This window comes from Bubalus bubalis, chromosome 4 (genome assembly GCF_019923935.1).
Source record: "Bubalus bubalis isolate 160015118507 breed Murrah chromosome 4, NDDB_SH_1, whole genome shotgun sequence".
In the NCBI taxonomy this organism is placed as follows: domain Eukaryota; kingdom Metazoa; phylum Chordata; class Mammalia; order Artiodactyla; family Bovidae; genus Bubalus; species Bubalus bubalis.
Window position 1 is genome coordinate 24,690,591 of NC_059160.1, and position 13,898 is coordinate 24,704,488.

The following is a 13,898-nucleotide window of genomic DNA, read 5'->3' on the forward strand; positions in this document are numbered from 1 at the left end:
AGAGTCGGACATGAAAGAGTGACTAACATTTTCACTTAAGTGTGTTTGGTTATGCAAACCTTCTGAGTTAAGCACAGAGAAACATAAACTGCTTGATATAATAAAATGAGGAAATGTGAAGTTCCCAGGGCTGACCCAGGAACAAGGGAATGAGGAGGAGAGATGGAAAGAGATAAAAGGAAAGAAATGGGAGTTATGCATTGGGTTGGCCAAAAAGTTCATTTGGGTTTTAAGTAACACTGTACAGAAAAATCTGAACAAAACTTTTGGTCAACTCAATAGAAAGAAATAGCCAACGTGATGGGGACTGAAAACTCTTGAGAACAAGGATATATAAAATACATAAGAGGTGGTAGGTTGCTTGTCTTTTCCTTGAGGAAAAGATGCCTAACTCCATCCATACAATAGATTTATTGAGCCCCCTAAACCGTCTCAGCATTGGAGTTAAATGAACCCCAAATTCCCTAGTGGGAATTTAAAACTGGTAAAACTGGGTGAAAGTTCCTCAGTTATGGCTGACTCTTTGGGACCCCGCGACCTGTAGCCTGCCAGGCTCCTCTGTCCATGGTATTTTCCAGGCAAGAATACTGGAGTGGTTTGCCATGCCCTCCTCCAGGGGATCTTCCCAACCCAGGGATCTAACTCAGGTATCCCACATTGTAGGCAGATTCTTTACCATCTGAGCCACCAGGCAAGCCCACTGGGTAACTCTTCCCAAACCTTTAGTCAAGTCTGTGGCAGACACCACTTGCCTAACCTCTGGGAATTATGGACAAGTGCTCACATCTGTGTCTAGATGGATGGACAGGAACGGGATGGCTAGGTGATTCTCAGAAGTAGCAGTCTCAAGTCAGAGATGATCATGGTAGTTTAAATCTTCAGGGCTTGATGAAATACTGGGGAGTGTTTTTGGACTTTCTACAAGGATGAGATGAGAGTCAAAGTCATCTTATGTAGATTTCCAGGTCAGGTAACCCAACTGACACTCAAATCACTATTGTACACTAGAGCTGAATAGCTAAATTCAGCACCAGTGCCTGGGCGCTTCAGGCTGACAAGGTTGTTTGTTTTCCTGGTTCCCATTCCAAAAGAAACTCTATTTAATCCTTGAACAATGTTTTCCTCGGGGCTTCCCAGGTGGTGCTAGTGGTAAAGAGCCCACCTGCCAATGTAGGTAGATGTAAGAGACACTAGTTCCATCCCTGGGTCGGGAAGATCTCCTGGAGGAGAGCAAGGCAACCCACTCTAGTATTCTTGCCTGGAGAATCCCATGGACAGAGGAGCCTGGCGAGCTACAGTCTACAGGGTCACAAACAGTCAGACACGACTGAGCGACTTAGCACACACAGTCTTCTTCTCCCTCCTTCCCCAGCCCATTTTGTACAGTCTTCTTATGTGCTCAGGAAAGGCTGGAGTAGATAATTGTTATATACTTGCAGGGGCAGCTGGAATTCTGTTGTTTCCCAGCGACTCTTGCATTACCTCCTGGGTCCAGGTGGCTATGTTTACATACTAAGGGAAATATGCGTTGGAGACAGCAGTAATGCATCTCAACTGTCATAAAGATCCCCGTGCTCTGGAAATAACTTTGTTTATTTTCTCTTACCTCCAACACACGGAAGGAAACAGACCCTAGGCTGCCAAAGAGTGGATATTGGGTTGACAAGTCAATTCTGAAAAAGGAACTCTGTATTCTCCTGTAGAGAAGTCAAAGGTTACTCTTCCCCACCCCTACCCACCCCCTACTCCCTTCCTTCAAGGGCAGCTGAAGAATTACTTCCTCATAATTATATGGGTTAAAATAATAGCTTGGGAAAGAAGGAAAAAAAAAAACTGATCAGTTCCTTGAAGTATAAACTTCTTACAAATAGAGTAATTGCCAGTTTTTTTTACTGATGCTTCTCTAGGTAGTAGAAAATGTCGGGCAAGCATTTAAACAACAGAATTGTGTATCTAGAGGTAAAGAAGAGCTTCTTTGAATCTCAGGAGGCAGTCTGATATTCTTAAACAAAAAATCCAAACCCACAAAACTTGAAGCTGGATTTGAATCATGTCTCAGACCTTTGTTAAGCATATGAACTTGGGCAGATTACTTACATTTGCTTATCTTCAGTTTTCTTTATTATAAGATAAATTTTATTTCTATTCTAGCCAAGAAGCCTGAGCTATGACCCTTGGTGGCGTCTGGACGTGGATAGGTGTGCCAGGTGATGGATGGGATTTGTCCAGACAATATTCACTCACCTGGAGTTCAACAGTCACACCATAGGTGATTCATTCTCAGGGAAACAGCCAAACAACAGCTGCCAGATTATTCAAGCCCATCTTCAATCCAGTCTGTACATGCAGACCTTAGTTCAGAAGAGAAAAAGACCTCGAATACAAAACTAAAACCACCTGATACACTGCTCAGTAGAATACTGAGTCACAGATATAACTGCTCAGGGGCTCTCTAACAGGCTCCCTCACACAAAGCAGAGGAATGTTGTTCTTCACTTGATCAAAAGTTGGCAGCCTGTTCTGGAGCTTTGCGAATCCTCGCGGAATGTCTGGGGCTATGGGAGCTGTTGCTGCACCCACTGGGGGACTTCAGTGAATGAGCAGACTGTAGCCACCAGGGGGCAGAATCCGCTGCAGACCCTCATGTCCATAGGACAAATAGACTTACTGGACAAAATTCAGGACATGCCTGGCAAGTTCCAGAAATATTCACAAGAGCTCCAACAAATGAAAATTAAGTTTCTACTAACTATTCTGTTAAGTTTCTAGTAACTACTGTTATTATGAACTTTGCAGATTCTTGTATGGGTAAGTTTGGTTTAATTAAAGCAGAAAATGATGTTATAAAGTTCCTGGCACCTAGTTGGCTTCCCTGGTGGCTTAGCTGGTCAAGAATCTGCCTGCAGTGCAGGAGACCCCAGTTCAATTTCTGGGATGGGAAGGTTCCTTGGAGAAGAGATAGGCTACCCACTCCAATATTCTTGGGCCTCCCTGGTAACTCAGAGGGTAACCTAGTTAGTGATTGTTATTCCTGGATGCCATTCTCTAAACGGCAGGATCAACGGCTTCTTCCTTTGTGCTATTTTTGGGTATAGTAGGTATATCTTCTCTAATTTTAACTGAAATTAATTGAAATGAAAAAGCTAAGAATATGACAACTTCACTTTATTAGAAAAGAGTGGTAGTGGAAAGAAATTTTAAGTTGTATTCAAGAAATAACTGTGTAACTAGATGTGATTAAAACATTATCCCAAAAACAAATATTTGGAATCTACCACAGGAACAAAAGTTTATGTTTATTTAGATAAACTTTTTTATTATTTGAAATATATTTACACTGCATTAGCAGGATATATTTGAGAGAAAGAACAGAAATTCTGAAATGTAGAATGGCAAATATTCCTTTTCACATTATGTATCAGATTAGGAAAAGCAAATCTGTCAAATGTTTAAAACTTGGCAAAATTATTTGAAGAAGGAGCAAGTGCCTGGTGAAATAGGATTAGATGGAAAGGGATAAGAAGGTCAAGGGAAGAAAACTTATTAATCCTTCAAGATTGAAGAAACTGGTTGCCTAAAGACATATCATATCAAATGTATCAGACATGGCTACATTTAACACATTTTGTTTAAAAAAAGGTCTGTAAAAAATTGAAAGGAGTCTTACAGTTTTGCTACTGGATTTGAGCAAACTCTGGGAGATAGTGGAGGACAGAGGAGCTTGGCATGTGCTGTAGTCCATGGGGTCACAAAAGGTCAGACACAAATCAACTAAATGACAACAAGTTGGAATAATATACCAGTTTTTTGTTTTTTGTGTTTTTTGTTTTTTTTTTTTTTTTGGAGCCAAGACTTCTTTCTTTTAGGTCTCAAACACGTTTATAGACTTTTGAGATCTAGACAGTGATAGACTGTCCCTAACAAGTAAGGATGTAAAAACAGACTGTGAGAAAGAAACCAAACCCATTTACAGCTGGCACTCATAACATCCCTGTGAAATAGGAGAGTATTTAAATTAAGGTGTGTGTCAGAGAAATGGAGGCCAAGAGCCAACAAGACAGAGTACAAAACTGTAAATTTGTCAGGGAAGAAAATATAGTCATATGAGGATGTGACTGTAGGGACGAGTAAGAATTTCTGGCATAAATTTCAAGAGCAAGCTCCATGAGCAGTCTGAAACACAAACGTGAAATCAGCAGGAATGATAATGATGCCGGTTTGGATTTTGCTATTGAACCAAACTCGGGTCCACCCACCCCCACATAAGGCCACTGACTGGGTTGTGATGAAGGAAAGTGCAGTTTTTATTACAGGCACCAGACAAAAAGTCTGGGACAGCTGAGGCTCTAAAAACCCAGATTCCCAATGGGTTTCAGGGAGGCATTCTTAAAGACCAAGGGAGGCGGGGAGTCCCAGGGTATGTGACCAGCTCCTGCAGTTCTCTGATCGGTTGGTGATGAGGGAACAGTGCAGTGTCACAGGGGTTAACACCATCAAGGCTCAGGCTCCACTATGTCTGACAGCTCATGGTCATCAAATAGTTCATTTCTTCCATTTGGTGGGGATTTTAGCTTCTGAAAAACAACTCAGGAAATGTGCATCAGATACTGTTAGCTAGGTAGTTCACAGAGGAGCTAGAGCAGAGGACCTGGGGATGGGGTCCATCCCTGGATGGCTCCATAGGGTCCTGCTATATTACAACTTTATCATGAAAAAATGGAGGAAGTTGGATCAAGAAATTCCTGGTATTGAATATCTTGTGTATGGTTGCTAAGTATGCTTAGTCACTCAGTCGTGTCCAACCTTTGTGACCCCCACAGACTGTAGCCTGCCAGGCTCCTCTGTCCACAGGGTTCTCCAGGCAAGAATACTGGAGTGGGTGGCCATTTTCTCCTGCAGTTTATGCTTGCTACTCAGGGTATACAGCTCTACTGATGGAGAATTTCTGCATGATTACAGAAGAACTAGAGGCTTAAAAAACAACAACAATAAAAAACAGGCTATGTGTTTCCTCCTGAAAGAAGGATGGTTAAGAGAGATGGTTAGGAATAACAAAACATTTTCACAGCTTGGTTTTAAGTTGAATAAAGTAGGACAAAGTAGACAAAAATTGAGATAAATTTCAAATTCCCTCTTTCAAGTAGAGGACTTCTAGAAAAGGTATCCTCAGATGAAGAGAAAACAATCCCTAAATCAGAACATGCAAAAAGCATGGAACAATAGACTGGTTCAAAACTGGGAAAGGAGGTGGACAAGGTTGTATATTTTCACCCTGCTTATTACTTAGCTCACATGCAGAGTACATCATGAGAAATGCTGGACTGGATGACTCACAAGCTGGAATCAAGATTGCCAGGAGATGCTACAGAAAAGTCAGCACGACTCTCCTCTTGGTCCTGAGAGGTCCCTTCCAAATGGTCCAAGGGACTCTACATATTGCCAGCCCATGTTTGGCCTTGACAGTTCATGCACAGTTCCAGCTAAATTTCTCTTACCAGTGTCAAGGTTTGCTTGTTCCAGAGATCAAGCCCTGAGCCTTTGGAGTGGAAGCACTGACTCCAAGACCCTAGACTACCAGAGAACTAACCTTAGGGAGTATAAAATAGTGAGAACTCACAAAAAGGAAACCACTTGAATACAAGACCAGGCATCGCCCAACCACCAGTAGCACCCTGTGTAGGACACCTCATCTAAAAAACAAACAAACAAAAAAATATATAAACCAAATCATCAGCAGACAGGATTACCACCTCACTCAGCCTTGCCCATCAGAGGAAAAACAAACAAACAAAAAACTCAGCACAAATCTCACTCTATATGAAACTTATACAAATCACTGGACTAAACTTAGGAGAGCAGAAAGGAAGAAAGGAAGGTAGATTTCAAGCTTGAAGCCTGGGGAAAGGAGACCTCAAACACAATAAGTTAAAAAAATTTTTTTTTAAGGCAGAGAAATACTGTACAAATGAAAGAACAAACTAGAAACAAAGAAGTCAAAATAAACGAACAGGAAATACTCAAACTACATGAAAAAAATTTCAGAATAATGATAGTAAAGATTAAAAATATTGAAAACAAAATGGAAAAAAATGCAAGAATAAATTAAAGACTGAGAAGAATTAAAGAATAAACATAAAAACAACACAGTTACTGAAATTAAAAATACTCTAGAAGGAATCAATAGCAGAATATCTGAAACAGAGGAACGAATCGGTGAGCTGGAAGATACAATGGTGGAAATAACTTCTGAAGAGCAGAAAAAAGTTAAAAGAATGAAAAGAACTGAGGATAGTCTCAGAGACCTCTGGGACAATATCAAATGCACCAACATTCGAATTATAGGGATCCCAGAAGAGGAATAGGAAAAGAAAGGGTATGAGAAAATTTTTGAAGAGCTTATAGCTGAAAATTTCCCCAACATGGAAAAGGAAATAGTCAATCAAGTCCAAGAGGTGCAAAGAGTCCCATACAGGATAAACCCAAGGAGAAACACGCCAAGAAACATAATATTCAAACTAAAAAAGACTAAACATAAAGAGAGAATATTAAAAGCAGCAAGAGAAAAGCAACAAGTAACATACAAGTGAAACCCCATATGCTTAACAGCTGATCTTTCAGCAGAAACTCTGCAGGCCAGAGGGGAATGGAAGGATATATTTAAAGTACTGAAAGGGAAAAATCTATAACCAAGATCACTGTACCTGGTAAGGATCTCATTCAAAATTGATGGAGAAATAAAAAGCATTTCAGACAAGCAAAAGTTAAGAGAATTCAATACCACCAAACCAGCTTTATAATAAATGGTAAAGGGACTTATATAGTCAAGAAATACAAGAGAAGAAAAAAGATCTACAAAATCAACCCCAAACAATTAAGAAAATGGCAATAAGAACATGTGTATCAATAATTACTTTAAATGTACATGGATTAAATGTTCCACCCAAAAGACACAGACTGACTGACTGGATAAAAAAACAAAAAGTACCATATATATGCTGTCTACAAGAAATCCACTTCAGACCTAAAGACACATATGGACTGAAAGTGAGAGGATGGAAAAGTATATTCCATGCAAATGAGAAGCAAAAGAAAGCTGGAGTAGCAATCCTCATATCAGACAAAACAGACCTTAAAATAAAGAATATTACAAGAGATAAGGAAGGACACTACATAATGATCAAGGGATCAGTCCAAGAGGAAGACATAACAATTGTAAATATCTATGCACCCAACACAGGAACACTTCAGTTCATAAGACAAATGCTAACAGACATAAAAGGAGAAATTGACAGTAACACAATAATAGTAGGGGACTTTAACAACCCACTCACACCAATGGAAAGATCATCAAAACAGAAAATTAATAAGGAAACACAAGTCTAAATTATACACCAGATGAGACAGATCTTATTGATATCTTCAGGACATTCCATCCAAATGCAGAAGAATATACTTTCTTCTCAAGTGCACATGGAACATTCTCCAGGATAGACCACATCTTGGGTCACAAATCAAACCTCAGTAAATTTAACAAAATTGAAATCGTATCAAGCATCTTCTCTGACCACAATGCTATAAGACTAGATATCTATTACAAGAAAAAAACTGCAAAAAACACAAACACATGGAGATTAAACAATACATTTCTAAATAACCAACAGGTTATTGAAAAAATCAAAAGGGAAAAAAAAATTTCTAGAAACAAATGGCAATGAAAACATGACAACTCAAAACCTATGCAATGCAGCAAAAGCAGTTTTAAGAGGTAAGTTTATAGCAATACAATCCTGCCTCAAGAAACAAGAAAAGCATTGAATAGACAACCTAACTTTACACCTGAAACAGCTGGAAAAAGAGAACAAAAAAACCCCCAAAATTAGTAGAAGGAAAGAAATCATAAAGATCACAGCAGAGATAAGTGAAAAAGAAATGAAAGAAATAATAGTAAAGATTAATAAAACTAAAAGCTGGTTCTTTGAGAATATAAACAAAATCAACAAGCCTTTAGCCAGACTCACCAAGGAAAATAAGAGAAAAGAATCAAATCAACAAAATTAGAAATGAAAAAGAAGAGGTTACAACAGACAATGCAGAAATACAAAGGATTATAAGATACTATTATGAACAACTATATGGCAATAAAATAGATTACCTGGAAGAAATGAACAGATTCTTAGAAAAGTTCAATCTTTCAAGACTGAATCAGGAAAAAATAGAAATTATGAACAACCCCATTACAAGCGCTGAAATTGAAGCTGCAATCAAAAAATTCCCAAAAAACAAAAGCCCAGGACCAGATGGCTTCACAGGAGAATTCTATCAAACATTTAGAGAGGAGCTAATGCCTATCCTTCAGCAAAATGTGAACTGTGAAATTCCAGATGTTCTAGCTGGTTTTAGAAAAGTCAGAGGAACCAGAGAACAAATTGCCAGCATCTGCTGGATCATCGAAAAAGCAAGAGAATTCCAGAAAAACATCTATTTCTGCCTTACTGACTATGCCAAAGCCTTTGACTGTGTGGATCACAATAAACTGTGGAAAATTCTGAAAGAGAAGGGAATACCAGACCACTGGACCTGCCTCTTGAGAAATCTGTATGAAGGTCAGGAAGCAACAGTTAGAACTGGACATGGAACAACAGACTTGTTCCAAATTGGGAAAGGAGTTCGTCAAGGCTGTATATTGTCACTCTGCTTAGTTAACTTATATGGAGAGTACATCATGAGAAACGCTGGGCTGCATGAAGCACAAGCTGGAATCAAGATTACTGGGAGAACTAACAATAACTTCAGACATGCAGACGACACCACCCTTATGGCAGAAAGTGAAGAAGAATTAAAGAGCCTCTTGATGAAAGTGAAAGAGGAGATGAGAAAGTTGGCTTAAAGCTCAACATTCAGAAAACTAAGATCATGGCATCCGCTCCCATCACTTCAAGGCAAATAGATGGGGAAACAGTGGCAGACTTTATTTTTTTGGGCTCCAAAATCACTGCAGATGGTGACTGCAGCCATGAAATTAAAAGATGCTTACTCCTTGGAAAGAAAGTTATGACCAACCTAGATAGCATATTCAAAAGCAGAGACATTCTTTTGCCAACAAAGGTCGGTCTAGTCAAGGCTATGGTTTTTCCAGTAGTCGTGTATGGATGTGAGAGTTGGACTACAAAGAAACCTGAGCACTGAAGACTTGATGCTTTTGAACTGTGGTGTTGGAGAAGACTTTTGAGAGTCCCTTGGACTGCAAGGAGATCCAACCAGTCTATCCTAAAGGAGATCACTTCTGAGTGTTCATTGGAATGACTGATGTTGAAGCTGAAACTCCAATACTTTGGCCACCTGATGCAAAGAGCTGACTCATTTGAAAAGACCCTGATGCTGGGAAAGATTGAAGGCAGGAGGAGAAGGGGACAACAGAGGATGAGATGGCTGGATGGCATCACTGAGTCAATGGACATGAGCTTGGATAAACTCTGGGAGCTGGCGATGGACAGGGAGGCCTGGCATGCTGCAATCCATGGGGTTGCAAAGAGTCGGACACGACTGAGAGACTGAACTGAACTGTATATCTATCCTTCTAAAACTCTTTCAAAAAACTGCCCAGGAAGGAACACTTCCAAACTGATTCCATGAGGCCACCATCACCCAGATACCAAAACCAGACAAAGAAAACACAAAAAAAAGAAAACTACACGACAATATCACTGATGAATATAGATGCAAGACTCCTCAACATTCTTCGGCATTGCCCTTCTTTGGGAATGGAATGAAAACTGACCTTTTCCAGTCTTGGGGCCACTGCTGAATTTTCCAAATTTGCTGACATATTGAGTGCAGCACTTTCACAGCATCATCTTTTAGGATTTGAAAAAGTTCAGCTGGAACTCCATCACCTCCACTAGCTTTGTAGTGATGCTTCCTAAGGCCCACTTGACTTCACACTCCAAAATTTCTAGCTTTAGGTGAGTGACCAAGCACATCATCATGGTTTTCTGGGTCATTAAGACCTTTTTTGTATAGCTCTTCTTTGTTTTCTTGCCACCTCTTTCTTAATCTCTTCTGCTTCTGTTATACACACTTAGTCGCTCAGTCATGTCTGACTCTTTGCAACCTCATGGACTGTAGCCTGCCACGCTCTTCTATCCATGGAATATTCCAGGCAAAAATATTGGAGTGGGTAGCCATTCCCTTTTCCAGGTGATCTTAGCGACCCAGCGATCAAACCAACGTCTCCTGCATTGCAGGCAGATTCTTTACCATCTGGAGCTTCCCTTGTGGCTCAGCTGGTAAGGAATCTGCCTGCATTGAGGTTGACTTAGGTTCAATCCCTGGGTTGGGAAGATCCCCTGGAGAAGGGAAAGGCTACCCACTCCAGTATTCTGGCCTGGAGAATTCCATGGACTGTATAGTCCAGGGGGTTGCAAAGAGTTGGACACGACTGAGTGACTTTCAGTTTTCCACTTTCTTTACCATCTGAGCCACAGGGGATGCCCCTGCTTCTGTTAGGTCCTTACCATTTTTGTCCTTTATCATGTCCATCTTTGCATGAAATGTTCCCTTAGTATCTCCAATTTTCTTGAAGACATCTGTGGTCTTTCCCATTCGTCTATTCTTTGCATTGTTCAAGTAAGAAGGCTTTCTTATCTCTCCTTGCTATTCTCTGGAACTTTGCATTTAGTCAGGTATATTTTTCCCTTTCTCCCTAACCTTTTGCTTCTCTTTTCTCATCTATTTGTAAAGGCAAATATCCTGTTTTCTTCTGAAAATAGTGTATTTTTCTTCGGAAAATAGTATTCTTCTGAGAATAATGTAACTCTGCTGACCCTTTAAAGTGTCTTGAGGACCTTCACCCAAGGAGTCCACAGACCATGCTTTGAGAACTACTACTTTACATGGTACTTATCACGTTGTAGGTCTCCTCACCTATCCTTCTCTGCCTTGCTAAACTGCACTCACTTAAGGACGTTTGCATCAACTGCTCCCACGGCTGGGAACGCTCTGCCACTGGTATCTTTATTGTTATCAGATTTCAACTCAGTGGCACCTCCTAGAGACACCAGTTGTGCTTAACCAGTTTAAAGAACACCCCTCTCCCCTAGTCACTCTCTATTATGTTACTTCACATTACTTTATGAAAGTTATCATTATATGATACTATCTCATTTGTTAATTAATATGCCTCCCTTATTAGAATTTAAGTGTAGTAATTCAAGGAATTGAGTTGTCTTACTTATTTCTGTACCTCCAGCTCCTAGAAAACTGCAGTCAAAATTCAATAAATATTTTAAAAGACCTTGAGGAATTAAAATAAAAAGTAGATACTGCAGCAATTTGAAAAGCACAAAGCCTTATAAGGCAGTTTATTACAGTTATCAGTATTAATCTTCCAAGGACTACTATCTCATGACATTTTTTCATTGTTTATAATCAACTTTAATATTCTCTCCACACCAGTATAGAACTTGCATTTTTCTATTTTCCATTTCCCATTATTACACTTGGAAGGAATGTAAAATACTTTAGGGCATAGACAAAGAAGCTAGAAAGGCACGTAAAATATCCTTCTACTTAAAAAAAAAGTAATTTTTTTCCATAGTATTTTTAGAGTATAGTGTATGTAAAGGTTAACATTTATGAGCATGATCAATCTGGGATATTTGACATCTTTAGTATTTTGAGTTTTCTTATTCAGGAACATGGTCTGTCCCTTTACTCACGTCTTTATTGATGCATCTAAATGAAGTTTTACTATTTTCTATATAAGTATACCGTATATTACTTATTAGAATTACTCATAACTACTATGTATTATATACTTTTGTTGTTCTTGTAAGTCAATTTTTGTAAGTTGTATTTTAAAAATCTTACTGTTTATGTATAGAAATTTAAAACTTTTTGTATTGATCTTGTATCTGGCAAACTTGCTTTTATTGCACACTAATAATTTGTAAATGAAAGTTTTTTTTGTATATAAAAGCACATCATTTACTAAGTGATTTTTTTTCTCTTTTTATTATATTGCTCCAAATAGAAATCAGGAGACTATGCATCTTAATTTGCCTAGGTGGGTTGGTAAGATTGTTTTTATATCCTTATTTTCCCTCTTTTCTAACGTACTGCTTTCACCTAACAATATATATCTTGCTGTATTTCCTATTTTAAAGATAATGATATCTAACATTTCACCACGAAATTCACTGTAGGAATTCAGTTTCTATTTTTTCAGATTATTTTACCATGTTAATGACATTTCCTTCAATTTGTAGGTTCCAAGTTTCTAAACATAAACAATGGTTTAGTTATACTGTTTTCTCTACCTATTGATATGATCAAATGTTTTTTCTACTTTTATTTTTTCATGAGGAAATGATATCAGTATATTTATCATACTGAACTATTGCTGGAATAGTTGCATCCTGAAATAAACTCCACTTAGTAATGATATATACTTATTTTCTCATTTATACATTGCTAGATTTGGTTTGCTATTATTTTATTTGGACTTTTACATCTATGTCTTGAGTGATATTTATCCATAATGTACATTTATAACATGAGAAAGTACTGCCTATGTCAGGTTTCGGGGTCAAGGTTGTGCCAGTCTCATAATATATGTTGGGGAGCATTGTTTCTTTTTTTTATCCTTTGGAAGAGTCTGTATAAGATTAGAATAATCTGCTGAATATTCAGGGAGGGTGAGATGTTTTAGGACAACAAGAAAAAGTGAAAATCACACAGGAAAAGCTAGGTTTTCTCCTACATTAGAATTATGAACTTCTATTCATCAATGCACTATAAAGAGTGAAAATACAACTAAGAGAAAATTGTAGTATGAACAACACCAAAGGGTTAATATGCACATATTACCGTAAGACATCTACAAGTCAGTAAGAAATAATCAAATGTAAAAATGATGTACGTAATTTCATTCTAATCACTGTCCCCTGTATCCTGTTCTACCGACCTTACGTAGGTAACAGTTTTTATTAATTTCACTTTAAATCATTTCAGCTTTTTAAAAGCATAGAGGAATATATATTCTTTAACTTCCTTTCTTGTCTACTGACATCATTTAAAGGCAAAAGTTCCTAGAACTATGCTCACATCTGTACAGAGATTTTCATTCTTACTTTTCAAATAACTGCACAATATTTCATCATGCAGCTGTTTTTTATTGTTTATTTAGGCAGTCTTATTTTATTGAACATGAATTTTCCCCAATCCTTGGGTACAAATATTGCTCCAATGGGTAATCTGTGCATGATTTATACTTGGGATTTAATGTGGCATGATTTTGAAATTAACCTCCAACTAGAACCATAGCTCTCCATTGGTTTTTCCTGGCAACAATCTCTTTGGTTGGTGACTACAACAAATTTTACTGAAAATCCCAAACCCACCATACACCAGGAATTAGTGTGGGTCTGAATATATATGGCTTAACCAGAGACAAGGGCTTTTTGAAAAGACATAAAGAGACTGAAGTTTCTGTACTGGGTTGCGTCTCTCCCACTCAAGATAATAAGTGAAAGTTGCTCAGTTGTGTCCAACTCGTTGTGATTCCACGGAGTACACAGTCCATGGAATTCTCCAGGCCAGAATACTGGAGTGGATAGCTGCTCCCTTCTCCAAGGGATCTTTCCAACCCAGGGATTGAACCCAGGTCTCCCATATTGCAGGCGAATTCTTTACTAGCTGGGCCACAAGGATACTGAAATATTCATATGCCCTGGTAGACATAATTAAATGACCAAGAAGAAATTACAATTCCTTGTAAACAGTTTACAGACAACAATAAAAGGGAGATGTTAATGCTTCAGGCTAATTACAATATTAATCTCACTCAAATTATAAATTGCTGTTTCTCAAAATGGATCTTAAAAAAAAGTTAAAAAAGT

At 38.4% G+C, this 13,898-nt stretch overlaps 1 protein-coding gene across 1 annotated transcript in view; it reads right to left on the reverse strand.

Annotated features, from left to right (window-relative positions):
- Positions 1 to 13,898, reverse strand: part of LOC102403002 (histone H4) — a 30,303-nt gene that overhangs the window by 2,443 nt on the left and 13,962 nt on the right. Inside the window, exon 3 of the mRNA XM_044941190.2 lies at positions 2,245 to 2,351. The gene's annotated coding sequence lies outside the window, so the exon portion shown is untranslated. The remainder of the gene's footprint in view (positions 1 to 2,244; positions 2,352 to 13,898) is intronic.